Genomic DNA, 21279 nt, shown 5'->3' on the forward strand with positions numbered 1-21279 from the left:
TGAGGAAAGGCCATGTGAGGGCACAGTGAGAAGGCAGCCGTCTACAAGCCAGGAAGGGAGGCTTCACCAAGAAGTGAATCAGCTGACCCCTTGATTTGGACTTCCAGCCTCCAGAACTGTGAGAAATAAATTTCCATTGTTTAAGCCACTTAGCCTGCAGTATTTTGTTATAGCATCTTGAACAGACTAATATAGCCTATATATTTTAAGACATAGGAGTAGAAAATCTCACTTTCTAAATTGTATGCTACAAAATTTGAAGCATTCTGTTTCTTAGAAATTTATATGTTGTAGGAGATCCATTAGATACAAAATCCTTAGCCTGACATTAAAGGCCCTCCATGATCTGATCCCACATGACTTCCCAGCCCCATTTCTTCCTCCTTCCCCTCTGTGTTCCAGGCAAGCCAGGGTGCTCCCTCTTGCCTACTTGTCATGTGTCCCTTTGCTCACACTCGGCTCACCATTGGCAATGCCTTTTTCTCATGCCTGGAACACCAAACCTATCTTCTCTCCAATGCTCCTTCCTTTATGAAGCCCTTCTCACATCCTTTTCCACTCTAAAGTAAACCCCATCCAAAGGTAAAATGTTAGAAAGCAAAGAACATTGATTTTAGAGTCTGCCATGCAGGGTTTGAATCTCCACCTCTTCTAGTCTGACATCCTATGATGATAGCTTAACCTCTCTGTGAAAATGGCGATAGTAATATCTAGTGGAAAGTGGGTAGAAAGGTTGAATGATGTGCACTCCATGTGCTGAGCACAGTCCTTGGAAATTAGCAGGGGCTCAACAAACAAATACTAATTCCTTTCTTCACTTCCTTCCACTGAACTCTTACCTTGAAAAAACATATTTCAAGTACCTACCTTCTTCTTCTTACACTCTTTTCTAGAAGAATTCCAACCTACAAGGATCAGGTAGCAGAGCCTGTGATACCTACATCCCCCCTTTGCCACCCTTACTCCTCACTCCCAAAAACCAGAAAATAAAACAAACTAAGGAAAATTCCTGCTGAACAAATAGTGCCTGTGAACCAAGAGACCAAGAGAGGAGTAGAAGTTGGAATTAACACTTGAATGGAGCTATCAGCAAAGCAAGGATGGATGCCTGTCATTAGGTTACAAGTCCCCAGTGTGATAAGGGAGCAGAGAGTCACAAGCTTCCTGGAACAGGAAGAATGAAGCAGACATACAGAGGGAAGCAGGGAAACCAGGAGACAGGAGAGGAGATAGAGCTGGTCCCTAAAGCGAACTTGGTACCTGTTCTTCACTCATCTGTTTATTTATCCAATTATTCCACAAATATTTACTAAGTCTACCATGGGCCAGTCCAGGGGGAAAAGAGAAAATAAACATAAAGGCATATACAAGTTGAAGTGTCGAGAGGTGCTATGAGGAAAGACAAAGCAGTGTTAGGAAGATACTAACAAGACACAGGACATGTTATTCTACCTCAGGTCTTCAAGGAAGGCCTCTCTGACAGGTGACATTGAGCAAAGGCCTGAATGGAGAAGCAACGAGTCGTACCAATATCTGGGGAGGAGCATTCCCCTGCACAAATGCTTTGAGGCAGGAGGGCTCCTAGCAAATTGGCATTACAGCCAGGAGGCCAATGAGTCTGGGGTGGAGAGAAAGGGGACAGCGGGAGGGTCAGGGTCAGAAAGTGGAAGAGGGAGGTCACAGGCCATATAAGGTCTGGTAGAGTCTTCCTGTGGCTTCAGAGTTTGCTTTCCTGGCTTCTCAAAAGACCTGTCTGCTTCCCTCAAAAGAAGACTTTCCTGTTTTATTTGAGCAGATGTGAATGGATTTTAGACCCATGAAACAAAAGAAACTTTTATAGAAACATATATTTCTTCTAGGTCTCTTAGTGGGCCTGTGTCCCTGGGGTGTGATCTTCACAAGGGCTTCTCAGTTTTCTTTGTTTTTTCTCTCTTTGGATGAGACAGGAAGGCTAGACAGAGCTGGAGCTGGGTATTTCCCCAGCCCCCAGTGTCAATTAGGCTCTGATAAAACTCCCAAAGTTTAGCCCTGGTTAAATAGTTTCTCCTGAGGGCAAGCCTTGTTAAGAAGAATGGAACGCTCTGGCATGCTTCAAAATGGTTCCTTTTCTCCTTCCTTTGCCAGAAGCACAAGGGGATTTTTCTCCGATCTTCACTAAGATAACCTGGTTAGGCTCCTGGAGATAAAATGCACAATAGTGTGGGGGGTGGCTATGACTAGGTCCCATTAGAGTTTTTAACTCTCACTCTGAGGCTCCAGCAACTTGCCAATTATAGCTTAGATTTCCTGCCCTGGAACTGGGTCCCTGGAGCCTTCTGCTCCCTAGCTCCCGCTCTGCCAAGTTGTGATTCTCTGAATCTGCCTGTCTCTCCAATTTGGGGGTCAGCAATTTGCCCTGTGACCTCAGTTCTCTGGTGGATCTAAGAAGAGTAGTTGATTTCCAGTTTGTTCAGCTTTTTTTTTGTTGTGTGAATGGGAGAGCCATGAAATGGACAAATTCCCAGAAAGATGTAAACTACCAAAACTGACTAGAAAAGAAATAGAAAATCTAAATAGACTTATAGCAAGTGAACAGTAATCAAAATTGAATCATTAATCAAAAGACATCAGGAAAAAAAGCCCGGGTCTTCATGGCTTCCCAAGTGAATTCTATCAAACATTTAAAGAAGAATTAACACTAATATTTCTCAAACTCTTCCAAAAAATAGAACAATTCTAACTCACTCTTTGAGGTCAGTATTACCTTGGTAATAAAACTACATATTTATTTTTAAGTTTTTATTTGCTCTAAAATTATGTATTCCAACACCTCTTGTCCTAAATTAGCGTGGAATTGCCCCGCTTTTGGAAGATCGTTTACATCAGTCTTGCATTCCTCTTCTCAGCACAATATTATTTGATGGAATGAATGACTGAGATCTATGTAATGTTTCTTTTGCTCATAATTTACATTCTCTAGCCCTTGCCTGTGTATGTAGAGAAGAGAATGGCTGAGCATCAAAAGGTAAAAAATAAATCAATAAAAATAAAGAGCCCAGAGGGCAGGTTTTTGATTTCATCTCGCAGATGTATCCTTTGACATTTTTCAAAGCTCAAGTGTGTATTCTACATCTCATCTATTTGTGTTTACTGCTCTCTTCAAGAGATCTTCAGGACTCTTCCCTAAAAGTAGGTGGGGATATCAGAGAAAAGCATGGAAAGTTGAAAATTAGGTTTAGAGTAATAATTAAAAATTAAATCCTTGTGTCAAGATTGGATAAAGAGTGTTTTATAGGGTGATATTTTGAGTAACAGGATATATAAGTTAAAATTTGGAGATTTTGTATGGGAAGGGGAATAAACTACATAATAATAGACTAAATAGACAAAATAAGTTTGCATTTATAGAAATGCCCAAGGATATCACTTTCTAAGCCCCGCAGCATAGTGGTTGGGTTCGGCGTGCTCTGCTTCGGCAGCCCGGGTTCCTGGGTTCAGATCCCCAGCACAGACCTATACCAACTGGTCAGCCCTGCTGACGCGGCAACCCACATATAAAGTGGAGGAAGATTGGCACAGATGTTAGCTCAGGGCCAATCTTCCCCAGCAAATAAATAAATAAATAAAATCTAAAAGATTCAGAGGGAAAACGTAATTCAATTTATTCCTAAAATGGGCATTATCATTTCTTTTTCTTCTGTCTTAGACTCTGTGACTAATAATTATTGCCTTTGGGCAAGGATAAGTTATTTTATTTTATCAAGAAGTGCAATAAGTTTAAAAAATAACATTGGCTTCCTACTAGTTCTAATCAGGCAGACTTTCATTTTCCTCACCCCAACCTTCATCTATTTCTTCTTTACACTCAGCTTCTCTTCCTTCTTCTTAACTTTTCTCTCTTCTTTTCTCTCAAACAGGTCACAGCTTGCCAGCTATTATCACCTTTAGAGACAACCCCTGGCAAAATGTTCAAAACCTTGGTGACCTAATGAGAATTCTCAGGGTCGTCTCAGGCCACTGTTCTTACCCATTATGCCACCTGATTAGTGAGGCCATATTCAGGCACATGCTGGGCTCTCAGAAAAATAGGTCTTTACCATGTGGTATAATTAAGAGAGAACAGAATCTGGAGTCAGAAAACCTATGTTTGAATCCTCTCTCTGTGACTTACCAGTTACATGACCTGATAAAATCACAGTCCCACTGAGCTTCATCTTCCTCACCTGAAAATTGGATATTAACAACATCTAACTCAGTGTGGGCTTTGAAGACTAAATGAGGGAATACAAAGCTCTCGTATGAGAGAGCTTCATGCACCTATATAACAACATATATATCGTTGTAACATCAGGCTCTTAATTCAAGAGGGTTCCACCATCCCAAATTGCTACTCTTTATTTCCAGCTTGAGAAGGAGAGGGAGGGAAATTATCATTCTCATATCCTTGATAACAATGGTGACTACTGCTTATTAAGAGTTTATTTGTCACCGCACGGTACACCATATGCTTTGCATATATTGTTATTTCAATAATTCCTCACTAGTTATTACCCAATAAGATAGAAGCTGAAACTCAGAAAAGTTAGGGTCACAAAGTCACAGAATTGGCAAGCTGGGATTTGAACCTGTATCTTCTCTGACACTAAAGCCCATGTTCTAATAACTATGTAACTTGTTTCCCAACAGTCATTGCATATTCTCCCATCAGCACCTCAGAGGTCTACTTTTGTCCTTTGGCAGGAAAGCTGCATCCACCCCTACTCGTGGCAGAGAGGAAAGTGGGAGGCTCATACAAGGACAATGAAGGAGTAGCGGTGAAGTAGTGATGTTTCCTTAGATGGGGGTTAGTCATGAGGAGCAGTGAATCGTGTCTGTTGGAGTCATGTGTCTCGTCTTTAGGCTAGCCCTGCTGAAAAAGCTAAAGCCAAGTTTGCCAAACTACGGTAGCTGCCATTTTGGGTCTGCCTAGCACATTTTCCCACGCCCTTTCTTCTGATTAACACACCCCCTTCTATTTGCAGAACTCCTTCCCATTCCTTAAGGTGGAGCTATCAGATACGGTGTCCCAGTCGCAACCTCCACCTGGGCATGTGACCTGAGCTGGATCTGTAACAATAACCCATCCCTTTGGCAACAGTTATTAACCCATGGTTGGGCACCTGACTCAAGAAGGCAAGTCAGAGTCCATTCCATGGAATGACATTTGGATTTGGGAGAGATGAAGTCTCTTTATACATATGATGCTAAGAAAAGTAGTGCTGAGGTTTTGTCTTGCTTTCTACTCTGCCAAAATAGAGTAAGCACATCTTCAGTAAGAGAGAATCAAAAGAAAATATGGGAGGCAGGAGAAAGAGAGAAAAGCCAGCAATATTGTTTGAGTTCCTAGATCCAGCCTTGCCTGAGGCCAAGACGCACCTTTGGGCTTCCTAGGAACCCAAACCAGCCAATTTACTTTTTAAGGTTGAGTTAATCTGAGTTGTGAATCTATCTCTTGCAATCAAAAGAATCTTGATGCAGATAATTTCACATAGTGAAGAAAGCTAGAAAGCTTGGAGGTAGAGATGGAAGTATATCAATAGATGAAGAACATACAATTTAGGGGATGCTTCCACTCCAAGACAAAACGCAATTTGTATACAGACCTATTGCAGAGAAGGAGCTATGTTTTCTCCCCGGACCTTTCTGTAATTTCCTCTTTAACAGAGAAAACAGTCATAATCTATAGGGGGAAAATCCTCAAGTGCCAAAATATTTTAATTTGTTAAACATTCAGATATAGATAAAGATTTTCTGCTTTTTTATTCTCACCATTAACCTGAGGCTTGCAGAGAAATACTGCCTGACAGTATTTACTGTCATCCCCCCACCTCACTCCAAAAGCCATAACATAAAGCTTTCAGGTCATTTTAGAAAGTTATTTAGTCGTGATAAGAACCACTAATTATGCTTACGAGAACAACTTTCAAAACTCTGAAGGTAAGTTTTGGTATCATTTAAAGTACAGTCCAAACAGCAGCTTGGTGAATCAGATCAAATTAACAACAGAGGCAATACAAGCCCAATTTCTACATTTTAGTTTTTACTTCTTCTCCTGCTGTGAAATGCTATTAAAGAATGTTGCCAGAGCCTAATGCTGTAGCTCTTGATGCTCTGGCCAGGTAAGGCAGCCAGTCATGGGAGATTTTATTTTTTCTGAGAAGAACAGAGATTTCTGTGTAGATCAGACTTAAAGAGAACTTACTTCACCAGCTTTGGGCTTTGGAGTGCATTTACTCCTCGAATATACTTGAGATTTTGTAAGCAGATAACAATTCCAGATTTCCATTTCGAATCCTTCCAACTAGCTGTATTTTCTGTTCAATGGTTATTTTGCTGACTTAGTGCAGTGAGAAGGTCAGTGAACTTGGTCAAAAGATAACTAGTTTTGTGATCTTCACTTCCTTGGTTTTCAGTTATTTCACTAATAAAATTGTAAGATTGTTTCACGTCACCTATATAGTCCCACTAAACTGTAGCTTTCTGCTAATACAAATTCCAACACTCATCTTAAAGAATAGTGTTGTACAAGATCAGCATAGTTTCGGCATTTAATAAACTTAAGTAGCTGTTTTCTTGGTCCAAGTGATCATGACTATTTAGGTGATGTGTGTTCATAAAATATAAGAAATATGCATTTCTACCACCATTCCAAGGAGAAATGCTGACATGTAATTCATTGATTTGACTTACAACAAAACACATGAAGAAAACAGTAGACTCAAGCATATTTGAGTGCATTTATAAATGCTAACTGAAATTTGATTGAAATCCATGGCTTTCTGCATGCTAATATTTTAATAGAGACTACTGTATATACAGAAATTGGTTCCCAAAGTTAAACAGTCTGCCTCTGATATTTTAACATCATGGATAAGAGAGGAAGCCTAAACATTCTACATATTTTTCCCCATGACCTTTAAGTTGCTGAAGAAAGATTTCTTTGAAATCCTTATCACAACCAGCAAGGGGAGAATGGATCATAAAAAACTGATCAAAGCAATTCATCTGTCAACTCTTCAATACTGGCAAGATCCTGGCCAATTAAAACACTCTGAAAAAAGTACAGACTTGGTAGACTTTTATAGGCTATACACAACAGTGTTTATGCAAATGAGAATTTTCTATAGTTTAATCATTTATATTTATTTGTATAATTTGCACATATAGTAAATCACTATTCCTCATAGCAATCCTATGATGTAGATACTATTATTATTCTCATTGTACAGATAATTTAACTGAAGGAGAGAGAAGGTGCATAGCTTCCAAAGGTCACAAGCTCACAAAGGGCAGAGCCCAATAAGGAACCCAGGTCACCCAGATCCAGCAGCAGGCCTGTGACCCTGACATCACAGTGCCTCTCGCCATGAGGAGCAGAAGGACTAGGATTGACTTTGGGGAATTTTGTGTGTTTATATCAGTTAGACCACGGGCAGTTTATAAGTTGAATATGAATATTTTAGAATGATTTCCATTGAGCGTTATTTAAAGGGAAATACTAGAGGGTCCTAGCTTTCTCCTAGGACATTGCTGATAGATGAGAAAAACATTGAAGCTGTATGCAGAGGTATGCAGGGGACTGTATGAAGCTGTATGCAGGGGACATTTGAGCTGCCTAGCTAAGGGGTAGGGGACTCAGAGGAACAAAGTATTCTCGTGACACAGGAGGACCTTGTTGGGTAGGAGTGTCTGGTCTTTAATGTCTGCGAATGTAGGCCAGAGACATAAATGTTTAGATCCTGGAGGATTATGCAAGAAATTGCATTTTATTGGTCAGTCACACAATGATGGGGAGTATGCCTGTGGGAAATAGTTGTTACGTACCTATCTGCATAAAGCCAGAGATTTCCTTCACCAATTAAGATCCGGAAGGAGTTATCACACTCTGCTCTCAGGGACAAGATGTCCAATAAGCAGATCACAGTGCACCAATCAAGATGGAGGCGGGATCCATTGCGGGGCTGGCAGGTGAAGTGTGGAGTCAAGTTGTAGAAGGTCTAAATGCCAACTGGCCGCCAGGCTTTAGAACCATGCAGCTAGAAGTCTTGGATTCACTTCAGACTTCATATGCATCGTTCTGGGCGGTTTAGCTGATGTCACCTGGGAGCCAATATCCATTAATAAACCACTAGATGGGAACAAAAAAATGAAGTCTTGGAACTCTGCCAATGAACTGGCTCTAGTGAAATATTGCTTGCAACTTCTCTATTGCCCCAGATGTGAGGCTAATGTATGACTGTGGATTCGTTTAGCAATTGTGATAAAGTGAACTGAAAATGGGGAGCAGAAAACCAAGCAGTATATGCTAATTGACAGTCCCAAGCCTAGGGAAGGTGGACAGAGAGCAGCTGGACATGGGGGCTACCAGTGATGGTATGACTTTTTCTTTCTTTCTTTTCTTTTTGAAGAAGCCAGAATCAAAAATAGCAACAAGCTCAGCGAACAGCATCTACAGCTGCTGAGGAAAGAACAGCCTTCATTCAAACGCTCTGCAGAAAGGACAGCTGGTCACATTGGTCTTTTCAGCCTTCCCCGTGCACAGATTTAGCAACATAGTCAGTGGCAGTATCTTTGAATATAAAAGACACTGATAGATATCTGGGATAACTCCAACTCAGTTAAATTTTCCTCAAGGAAAATTGACCAAGTCCTTTTCCATTATGCCCAAATTCAATTCTCTCTAGTTGTCCCAGATTCTTTGTTTTAATATGGAATATCTCAGCATTTAAAATAGAAGAGGTGGGGCTATTAAAATCTAGAGAAATCAGAGCATTAAAAGTTGAGATCTTGTCTGGTTCAGGTTTGTGGCTGCACCAAATAGACAGATGACAGGATATTTGTGTATTCTTTCAGAGTTAATATTCTCTTCTTTGAACATGAAAAATGTACTTTCCACATTGTCAACTGACAATTCTTAACTTTGAAGTGGGGTTTGTAGAGGGATGAGGTCCCCACCTAGTTGTCATTTGACAAACGGACTCAGCAAACAGGCATTTACTGTGGCCAGAACAGAACACCCTACAGTGGTGGGGCCTGGAGAGAACAACAAACAATGAAGATGCCCACCTTTTCCCCAGGAAACTGTTTACACTCAGACATGGGCAGAGCTGGTGCACATATAATTTATAATCTAAGGCAGCAAGGCAGAACGGATTAAGCGCACACACATGTACACACAAACCTGCCATTGCCCTAAGGGAATAGAAAGAAGCAGAGTTTACATCAAGGAGAAGAAATCAGGAAGTGACTTGGAGATGGACCTTAAAGAATTAGCAGGATTTTGACAGATAATGATCTTGGGAAAGCATAAAGTCATCTAATTTGGATAAAAAAGAAAAAGCCGAAAGGGAAGGCTGAGCCCTATATGAAGGGATTTGAAATTCGGTTTGAGGGTTTTGAGCAGGAGAGTGACATGGTTGGAGCTGCAGTTTAAGAAAATATCCAATACAACAAAAAAGATATTTTACTTTTTATCATGGTTGCCCTCTGAACACAGGAAGACCAGTGATCAGAAAGGATAAAATAGAATAAGTTCTTGGATTTTGTCATGTTGTTCAAGTTCATCTTCCTTTTTAGTTTGGAAAGGTAAGATTATTTCTCATAGACTGAAAATAAAAGATGGCAATAAATTTCAAATTAAAATCTTTCTTCTAGAGTGCTATAAACATATAGACAAGAAAAGGGAAGGATAGTTCCATAGGCTGTCTCAATAATATTAATTAATATAACACATTCTGACAGAAATAGGGCAGGTCATATTACCTTCATTTTCAGATTGAGAAGCTCAGGTTCCACCTTTAGCTGTCAGATCCTGGTCCTCTCCCACCTCCACCTGGGGTCTTCCCCAGCCTCCATCTAACCCCCCTCGTGTTGCTTATGTCCCTTCCTGGCCTCCTTGTCTAGTAGTTTGTCCATTGAAGTTTTGACACTTAAAAATTTCTTTGGCAGGGTAAGAAGCCCTTCTCTAGCCTTTGTGTCTCTGTCTTCCTTCTTCATAAATCTATTTCGGGAGATACAGCCTGTAAATGTGGTTGTCAAGGTAAACATTTCTTGTTAGGGAAGAAAATCATGAAGGATTTTGTAAGTGATTAGCAATATAATGTGGGAAGGAGACCGAAAAAACAGCCCCAGAAACCTTGGACAGACCAGTTTGCCTATCACAGCAATAGTACAGGAATTAAGGACAGAATGTCGCTGTGCACTAGAGCAAAGAGTAAACAGTTTGAGAACCTAAGCCTGAGGAAGCGGGTGAACACTCACCAATCACCACAATATCCTAACTCAACGATCAGAGCCTCACACTTTTCACCCAGCCTACTCCTTTACCTACTCTCAGCTGGGTAATTCAGTGCCAATACTCTGGGTCTTAAAACAGGAAAAAAGTAGCTGATGTAAAAATCAAGTATTACAAAGATCTCCTTTAAATCAGAAAAGGAAGAGAAGGATGGCATCTATGTGAGTAACGCTAATTTATTTAATAACACAGACTTATCAAAATTCACCTTTCCTCTTTCAACAGGTCTGAATGGTCCCAGGGAGTTGCAGAGGTTCAGATGAGCTCTCCGTTCCAGAAGTCACATGGACTTCAGGGTCACTTCCTGTGCCTTTAACATCACCTGTATATACCTTAATTTGATACTCAGTCTTACTGCCTCCAGGCCTCTTGCCTCCTGGGAATTAAGAAAGATTTCAGTACCAGAGTCAACTCTGTTTTTTGGTCAATAATGGAGGAGACTGAGATTTTTTTCTTGAATTTCAAGCTTATCAGTGTTCATAAGGAACTTTCTGCCAAGTAAATCAATATAAAAATAAAATTTGTTAGCACTCTAGCTGAGAAGCCTCAGAAAAAGAGGTTAAACTCAGGAAATACACTAGAAAATTTGCCTTCAGAAAGTCCCCTGTTCTTCTAGGAAGATTACCCACTCCTCACCGTGGAAGAGAGCTCAAACCTCGGCTTCTAGACTTAGTCAAACCCATGAGTCATCTTTGTCCTGTGCTGACAAAGTTCATCTAAGAGAGGGGCAGGCTCTCAGGGCATGGGTGTGAGAGGGACGGTCTTTCTGCCCAGTTTTAACGTCTGCCTCCCTTCTACCTTTTTAGGAGATACTTTCCTTCCTTTTCCAAACAGGTAGCTTGGGCTCTCATAAAGCTGGGGTCAGTTGTGCCAGAGAAAAGCCATCTGTCAGACAGGTATAAGGGTAGGATAGGAGTGATGGAAGAAGCCGTTCTTTTCAGGGGTATTTTGATTTAATAAAATGCCCGGTGAAAGTAATGACTTCTCCAAAACTGACTCTTCTATTGTAGCATTCCAGGCAGTGGGTATTGAGGTTGAGTGGAGTGGGTGTGAGGGGAGGGTTGCACGGCAGTGGGGTGGTAAGGAGGTGGGCTTTCCCATGAGCCTGTGAATTACACTGTCTTGGTCTACTGTTAAGCCAAGCCCTATCAGGATCCACAGACTGCTGACTCCTACTCATCTCGCTGAGGGGATTATCCAGGAATGGGATGAATCAAAGAACGCTTGCGTCATGGGCACTTTCCAGTTCAGCTCTGATTCTCACGGGCTCTGTCACCCCAAGATGGCAATTTTGCCTCTCTCAGTCTTGATATAGCCTAATCTGTAAAATGAAGATAATAACAATAATTTTTAATGTAATGATGCCTATGCAAATACATACTAGTAGCTATATATTCTAACATGAGTGGAAGCTCTAATCCCTGCCATCTCCCACCAGGATCCTTTCTGTCAATTCCACCCCAAGGAGGAAGACATGTAATGTGGATCAAGACCTATAAGGTCACAGTTTGGGATAATACATTTAAAAGCTTTGTTTCTGCTTGAAAGGTTGTTTGGTGAATCCCAGACCTTTTGTATCTCTATTTTTAAAACATTTTTAATAGTTCTCTTTTAGCGATGTAAAGGCGTTGAGCCTGCATTTTATTTGGAAAGAAGAGATCTCCTACCTTATCACCCCTGCACACCTTAGAACAAGAAGGAACAGACCAGGAAAATAATCTTAAGGAAGAGTCTTCTAGGTCTATTCTTAACCTAGTGCGAGATTGTAAACAGGTTTCCTTTCATGTGCCAAAGAGTGCTACATGGAGAAGCATTCTTTGGCCACATCTGGGTCATGATGGGTTAACAGTGTCTGCCTTGGGCATCTCATGGGGATGCAGAGAGTGCAGGCCATGAATTTGACCTCTGGTCTGCTTAGATATGGCTCAGACTCACAAGGGTAAGAGTCCAGGTAGAAATGTGAGTCTAAAGCTGTAGCTTAATAATACAGCATGCATTTTTGTCTTTAGTGTCCCATTGCGTAAATTTTTCCCAGAAATTTACTGGGCTGTGGCTATGTTAGCCCATTGAGGACTTGGGATCCTGCCAAAGTCCCTTTTTCTTAGAATCTGGCATTTCTCAGCAAACCAAATCTCAATGTGTTCACTGGACACTTGGTCCCTCAGGAGCCCCAAGTTGAACGGTGGCTGCACAATTCATTGACACACTTTTATTCAAGAGAGGAAAGCTTTGGAGAGAGGCTTGTTCACAGGTTGGGCAAGGCAGCATCCTTAAGTACTGTCTGGTGGACCATGGGTTCCGTGCATCTCATCTGGTTGGAGGGAGACGGATCCCTCTGGGGCCAAGCAGACTTGCCCTGGAAGAGGCAGAGATCCTGAGAGGCTCAGGTTGGGCCTTTTAGACACTGATGAATGAAACAACATTTGCCTTTCCTTTCTCCCTCCTTTCCCAGGAAACGTAAAGCCATGGGCATAGCTTGGAGAGCTTTCTGTTACAAACGTTCACGGGCAGAAAGATTGTCCTAGACCAGAGATCTTTTTCAATTCAGAATTAAGGTATCAAGAATGCAGAAGCCAAAGAGAAAGGTTAAGAAAGTGTTCTTTAAATATTTATCAAGGATGCTAAAGAGAGTAAGAAGGCCTTGGGGAAGACCCGCAGGCTAGAGTTGCTGGCATTTAGAGTTTCTAAAGTTAGTCAGAAAAAGAGCGTTTCTGAAGGCACTGTCCTCAGAGGAGGCAGTCTGACTACTTGTGGGAATATTTTTGCAGTTAACCTATTTATGGGAAACTTCCCCCAAGTGCATTTTAAATTCATTGGTATATTAAGTTCACTGATAACTGGTATAAACAGGAACTCAGATGCCTTTCTCTATTGCTCTCCTCCTTTTTCTCTAAGTCCTTCCTCCTCCTAGCACTGTCTCTGTCTCCTCTACTGCTGATAATGGATACGGATCTAGAAGCAGCATGGTTTGGCTTCCGAGAACAGTCCCTTTGCTGGGGAGATACTACTATATAAGGTTCTTTTATGCACATGGGATGTTGGCTACTGCAGAGGTCCCATTAGGCTCTGGGATTTGGCGCTTTTGACATCTTGTAGGTGTGGGACGATGGCTGAAATCCACTGCGGTGTTCACTTAGCTCCTGAAACACAAGCAATGGAAATGTAATAATGTTAGCATTGGTTTATTTCACCTTCCAAAACGTGAAAGAAACTAGATTAATTCTAGTATAAGCTGACCCAAACCTCAGCTACCGAGCCAGAGACCTCAGATCACACCAGGCCTCAGAGTAGGACTCATTAGCCAGTGCTGAGTGAAAGCAATACAGTAGTGCGTTGATTAACAAGGGGAAAACATTCTGAGATTGCATCATTAGGTGACGTCATCCTTGTGTGAACATCATACAGTGTACTTACACAAACCTAGGTGGTATAGCCTACTACACACCTAGGCTATATCGTGCTGATCTCCTGGACACCATCGTACATGCGACGGGTATAAGACTTGTAAATATTTTCTCTAATCTATTTGCCTTTTAATTTTTAATGGTATCTTTTGAAGAGCAAAAGTCTTAATTTTGATAAAATTTAATTTATCCTTCTTTTCCTTTTTTGCTTTCAGTGTTCTGAGAAATCCTTACCTACTAAAAGTCATGAATATGTAATCTCATACTTACTTCTAGAAGCTCTATGCTTTTTGATTTTACATTTTGGTCTACAATTCTTATTGGATACATTTTTTATTAAGGTGTGATGAAGGTGTCAAAGTTCATTTTTTTCCATGTAGTTAACCAGTTGTTCTAACACTATTTTTTGAAAAGATATTCCTTTCTTCTTTGAATTGCCTTGATCCTTTTGTGGAAATAAATTAACTACAAGCGAGACTATTTATAGGATCTCTTCTGTTTCACTAATCTATTCTATTTGCTGGTTGTTTCAAAAACACGTTCTATCCCTTACTGTAGCTTTTTGGTAAATCTGGAAATCATGTAGTGTAGGTATTCAAAGTTTGTTCTTTTTTTTTTTTTTTTTTTAAAGATTTTATTTTTTCCTTTTTCTCCCCAAAGCCCCCCGGTACATAGTTGTGTATTCTTCGTTGTGGGTTCTTCTAGTTGTGGCATGTGGGACGCTGCCTCAGCGTGGTCTGATGAGCAGTGCCATGTCCGCGCCCAGTATTCGAACTAACGAAACACTGGGCCGCCTGCAGCGAGCGCGCGAACTTAACCACTCGGCCACGGGGCCAGCCCCTCAAAGTTTGTTCTTTTTTAAGATTATTTTGGGGTTTCTAGATCCTTTGCTTTTCCATAAAAAATTGTATAACCAGTTTATCAATTTCTGCAAAAGAACTGCTTGCTGCTATTTTGATTGAGCTTGCATTGAAACTATGGGTTGGTTTGGGGAGAATTGAGATCTTGATAATATTGAATCTTCCAATCAATAAATACACTATCTTTCCATTTATTTATGTTTTCTTTAATTTCTCTCAGAGATGTTTCATAGTTTTCAGTGTAGATGTTTTACATATGTTTGACTAATTTTTCCTATTTTATGTTCCTTGATGCTGTCATAAATGATTTTATTTGAATTTCATTTGTCAACTGAATGCAGCTAGTATGTAGAAATATAATGAATTTTGTATATTGATCTATCTCATGACTTCAATAAATTCAATTATCTTTGCCTCGTTCCTGATCTTAGGGGATGTACTGGTTAATTGTATGTGTTAACTTGACTGGGCCACGGTGTGCCCAGACATTTGGTCAACGTTATTCTGGGAATGTCTGTAAGGGTGTTTCTGGAGATTAACATTTGAATTGGCAGACTGAGTAAAGCATCTTGCCTTCCTCCATGTTGGTGGGCCTCATCCAGTTGAAGGCCTGAATAGAATGAAAAAGGCTGACCTTTCTGTGAGTAAAAGGGAACTCTTCCTGCCTGACACCTTCAAGCTGGGACATGGAATTTTCCTGCCTTTGGACTTGGACTGAAACTACACCATCAGCTCTCCTGGGTCTCCAGCTTGCCTCCTGCAGCTCTTAGGACTGAACCTCCATAAATGTACAAGTCAATTCTTTTATATATATGTTATTGGTTCTATTTCTTTGGAGAACCCTGAGTAATATAGGGGAAAGAACACAGTCTCTGTCATTAGGTATAACGTTAGCTAGGCTTTTATCATGGCCATTATCAAATTGAGGAGGTCTTTTCTATTTATAGTTTACTGAAAGCTTGTACCGTGAATGGCGTTTTCACGTTGTCAAATGCTGTTTCTTCTTCAATTTAGATAATTATATGATTTGTCTCTTTCATTATGCTAACATGGTGAATAACATGGATTGATGTTTCATTGTCAAACAAATCTTTTATTCCTAGGTAAATTCCACTTAAATATGCTGTATTATCCTTTTTGCATATTGCTAGATTTAATTAGCTAACACTTGTACAGCTTTTTCAGGTCTAGTTTCATTAGGAATATTGGTCTTTAATTTCCTCTTCTTGTAATGTTCCTTGTCAGGTTTTTATTTTAAGGTTATATCATTAAATGACTTAGAACCAATAGCTTCTCCTTTTTCTAAAAGATTTTGTCTAAGATTGCTGTTATTCAAGGTGGCCATTTGGGCTTGGAGTTTCCTTTATTGAGAGGTTTCTAATTATAAATTCAATTCTTTTAATAGAGAGCTGCTCACATTTTCTATTTTTTTGTATGTCAGCTTTAATATTTTTGCCTTTCAAGGAATTTGTCTATTTTATGTAACCTGTAAAATTTAATGGCATAAAGATGTTTATAATATACTTTCCTTTTAATGTTTGTATGATCAATAGCAATGTCCTCTATTTCGTTCCTAATATTGGTAATTGATGTTTTTTATTTTTCTTGAACAACATTGGTGGAGATTTATCAATTTTAGTAATATTTTCAAGGAACTAATAATGGTTTTGTTGACTTTTCCTATTGCTTGTTTTTTATTTCCTTGATTATTGCTCTCATTTTTATCATTTCCTTTCTTCTACTTACTTTGAGTTTAATTTTCTCTAAATTTCCTAGTCTCTTAACATGAGCTTGACTAAAGTCATTGACTTAAAATTTTCTCCCTTTCTAATGTAAACATTTACAGAATGCATTTTTTCTAAACACTGATGTAACTACAGTACATAAATTTTGGTATGTTGTTTTTATATTACCATTCGAAATATTTTCTTATTTTCCTGTGATTCTTCATCAAAGTTCATTGCTTAATGTCTAATTATATGGAGAATTTTAAAACATCTTATTGTTAATGGTTTCTAATACATATTATTTCATCCCTTTCAAATTTACTGAGGTTCTTAATGGACCAGAATATGACATAACTTGGTGAATTCTCCATGAGCACTTGATGAGAATGTATTTTGATCTTGTTGGGTGGAGTGTCCCATACATGTCAACTAGGTTAAGAGAGTTGATAGCGTTGTATAAGCCTATACTCTTACTGATTTTTTGTTTATTGTTCTATCAATTACTGAGGGAGACATGCCTTCTTTTTAGACATGCCTCTTTGCTTTATTTTTAGTGGTTCCTATAGAAGTTATCATAAACATATTTAACTTATCATAGTCTACCTTGAAATAATATCATACTACTTTCTGTAAAATGATAACAGTGCTATACTTTGAGCCACACTCCTCCTGTCCGTCCTATTGCTGTCAAATATTTTCTTCTATGCGTGTTATAAACCCACTGATACATTGTTCTTTTCACTGCTTTACTTTAAAAACTTAAGGGTCATTTAATGTAAATATAAAAAGAGAAAAGTTACTTTTCATATTCATATACATGCATATATACATTTCTTCCTATAGAGTCAAGCTCCTTTATGTTATCATTTCTTTCCATCTGAAATACTTTCTTTAGCCTTTCTTAAAGTGCAAGTGTGCCTGAGACAAATTCTCAAAGCTTTCATTTATTTTAAAATATCATTATTGCATCTTATATTTGAAGGATATTTTTCTTGAATAACAGAATAGAATTCTAGGTTGCTAATTACTTTTTTCCTTTAACACTTTAAAGATGTCTTTCCGTTATCTTTTGATTTACATTATTTCTGATTAGAAATCAGCTATAATTCTTAACTGTGATTGTCTCTATGTAATGTATCATTTCCTCATGTTATTTTAAAGTGTTGTTTTTTTTTAAAATTGTCTTTGTATTTCAGAAAACTCCATAGAGCTTCTCTCTCTCTCTCTTTTACTCTCTCTTTCCCTCTTTTGGAGTAATTATTCTACTTAGATATTTATTTTAGTTTCTTGGCTCTATGGGGTTATAATTTTTATCAAAAGTTAGAGGGGCCAGCCCTGTGGTCTAGTGGTTAAGTTCAGTGTGCTCTGCTTTGGTGGCCTGGATTTGGTTCCCAGGTGTGGACCTGTATAACTCATCTGTGGCCATGCTGTGACGGGTACCCACATACAAAATAGAGGAAGATTGGCACAGATGTTAGCTTACAGTGAATCTTCCTCAGCAAAAAAAAAAGAAAATTTTTCATTTTTCTAACGTTCTCAGCTTGACACCTAATTGGGTTGTATTTTCTTTTTTAATTGAGATGTAACATTATATTAGTTTCAGATGTGCAACATAATGATTCAATATTTTTGTGTATAGTCATCTGTTGCTTAACAATGGTGATGCATTCTGAGAAATGTGTTGCTAGGAAATTTCATAGTTGTGTGAACATCAGAGTGTACCTACACAAACTTACACGATATAGCCTAATACACACCTAGGCTATATAGTACTAATCTTATGTGACCATTGTCATATATGCAGTCTGTGTTTGAACAAAATATCATTATGTGGCACATGACCATATTGTGAAATGATCACCACAGTACGTCTAGTTAACATGCATCACCATACATAGTTGCTATTGGTGTTGCCTGCCTTCACTGTGGTCTAAGGCTCAGCTGATCTTTCCTGAAATGTGTCTTTCTGATTGCTGATTTTCTGGAATGCTAACCAACTTTTCTGTCTGACCATACCTATATTAGGTACCTGGCCTCATTTATACAAGCTGACTCTGTTTTCGGTTGATACATTAAGAGCTTATTTCTTTCTGTAATTCAGTGCATTAGGGCTCATTGGTATCTACCATTCCTTGCTAGCTCTGTAGAAAACATCCTCATGATTTTATCTGGGTTTTTCTTGTTGTTATTGAGGGAATAAGGGTTGCTTATCTTTCTCCAAATCCTAACCAGAAGAACACCTTTCAGAAGTGGGTTAGGGTAATGTCAAATTGGTACAACATGGTTACAAACAAACAAAGACAAGTTTAAAAAACTGACCTCAGAAGAATCCAGAGAAGATTTTTCTGATAATTTGGTGATCTTCTTTCTTGGCTGGAATGTGGGCATCATTAGGATCCTTCATGGGTGAAGAAGGGCAAAATCTCCTCCGTCTTCTCATTTCTGTGGAGCAGAATTGCTGAGACAGATTGTTGCCAATGACTCTTGGGCAGAGATGGCAGTTCTTGCTTTTGTATGGAACTGCTTACTCTGGATTACCTATTTCTTTCTTGGTCTTGTTTATGTTCCATAGTTCCATTTTGGAATGTTTTCCCCTCTTACAACTCATCTTCCATGCAGCTGGTGACCTAAGATTTATCTGTGGTTCCTCACACTTAGGAACAGATGAGTTTACCCTTATATGATCAAGTGGGAACAAGAGTAGGATCAGAGGAAAGAGGATTAAAAGAAGAAAGACAGAAGGTCCATGTTTGGCCCAGCCCTATACACTGTAGTAGAAGATCACAGGATTTAGAACTCAAGCTTTGAATAGTATTAGAGTCTTTCTTTGCCTGGAGAATTCTGTAAGGCCATGTTCTTTAAAACATGTGGTGACTGTGGACAGCTGACCAAGAATTCCTTGTTTTGGGGATTTTAGCCAAATGTTTCATTTCTATAATCCTAACATTTATTTCCTAGGTTCATTGTGAGTAGAGGAGCTAGTGTATAGAAGAGGACTTTTCAAACTATAAAGTCTTCTATGAATAATGATAGTTATTTACTTTTATTATTATTATTATTGTAACCTATATTTCTGTAAAGAGAGAGGTTGGTTGGGTCACACCCATTGGGAGATTGCTGGCTCTGTTAAAGAGAGAGAGAGCTGCCCTAGTGGCATGGACTTCCAATCACAATGAGTTTTCGCTGGGCATCCAACATCTCTCCTGGGTTTTGGTCATAAAGAGGATGTGGAGAAACAGAAATGAACCTCCAGGCAGGAGATGGCTTGCAGCTCCAGTTCTTTTTGCCACAAACCATGTTCTTTCTTAGGCTGCACTATTCTTCCCAGTCAGAGCTGGGTGTTGCTGCCTGTCATGACATGACCCTGGCCTGGGCTGGGTGATTAGGGAATCTCTCCTTCACGAATGATGTAAAATAAATGCTATGGGCCCCAAATAGCAGAGTTGAGCTCCGTAATGGTAATTGGCTTTATATGCCATAGTGTGTGAATAAAATCTCATCTCTTATGTTTTTCCTGGGGACTGAGAAGGATCTACAGGGTTTACAATTGCTCAAACTTCTGCCTTATGTTCTGACAATGTGATCTATGAAAGCAGTCACAGGAGTGGTTGAAGACAATCCATATTTAGGAATATAGAGGTGAATATCTTTAAAAACCTTATTTCTTTTTATGCCCATATTGTAGGCAGCCCAAATAGTGTGGGAATTAGCCTGGTGAGCTTTGTGGAAACATTTGACCCTTCATGTGATGGTTTGCTTTTCTCACATATGGAGGAGATTTAGAAGTCTGCATACTTGCTGAAAGTCTTTCTCCCAAACTCCCTACACACCAGATTGTCTGGTGAGTTTTAAGGATCAAACTTATTTATTCTCTTCAAACACATAAATGAGCTCCCTTTTGGGAGTCTCCTTTAATATCTAATTCATGGCCAAGAAAAAGAAAGGAAAGCAGCATCTACTTGAACAGGTGATCCAAGTTCCTTCTCTGAATGCTGGCTTACGTGGACACTTAGTGTTTTCAGGCCATCTCAGCATAGTGCAAGGGTCTACTGGTCTGTATTCTATTTCATAGTCCCAAACACAAACTAATAAATATTATCCATTATTATCATTCCTCTCAATACTATGAGAAATATACTTCATTATCCCTGTTTCACAGAAGTATCAATTGAGGTTGGCCAACTTCCACAAGATTACAAGACCTCAAAGTGTTAGAGATGAGATTCAAAATGCAGAACCAAGTCACTTAACCACTACGCATGCTGTCTCCCAGCCTCCCCATAAGTAACCTTACAGGGTTATCCAGCTGATGAGTAATGGAGCCAAGACTCCATTACTAAGAAGACTAAGGTTTTTCTGACTCTCTGGCCCCACTCTTTCGGCTTTACCTCAGCTTTCTTCAAGGTCCAGTGAGAAGATCATGGGCAGCCTTCAGAGTGCTAAGAGGCAGGTGGCTACCCGCAGACTGCTGACTCCTTCCCCAGGAAGTGGAAGCTAAGATAGTTGACATTTGTTTGACGTTTTACATTTACAAAACACTTTCAAATGTTCAATGCTTTCCACGCTCACAATAACCCTGAGAAGCGAGAATTCTTATTTCCACTTCTGTTTGAGGAAGCCGTGGCCCAAGACTCAAGCCATTGTCCCAAAGTCATTGGATTCAACTCCAGTCCACCTCATTTGGCTTCAAACTCTTTGGATTTTATAGCTTACAATTTTAGGTGAACATTTTACCCTTTAGAAAGTTGAGTTCTTTCTTTCCTTTGAAATGAATCAAAGAGTTATTGTACCTTTTGTGAATGTGAAGCTTGCACGGTTATAAGCTCTTTTTCAACTTTAGCATGGCCATCTGGACTTTTCTTGCCAAAGCCGAACTTTGAACCTTACCTGGGTTACCTCATTGTATCCAACATTATGTACAAGTGGATATGTAAAAGGATATAGGACACAGTATCTGCCTAGTAATGATTAGTTTT

This window comes from Equus asinus, chromosome 12 (assembly GCF_041296235.1).
Source record: "Equus asinus isolate D_3611 breed Donkey chromosome 12, EquAss-T2T_v2, whole genome shotgun sequence".
Lineage (NCBI taxonomy): Eukaryota > Metazoa > Chordata > Mammalia > Perissodactyla > Equidae > Equus > Equus asinus.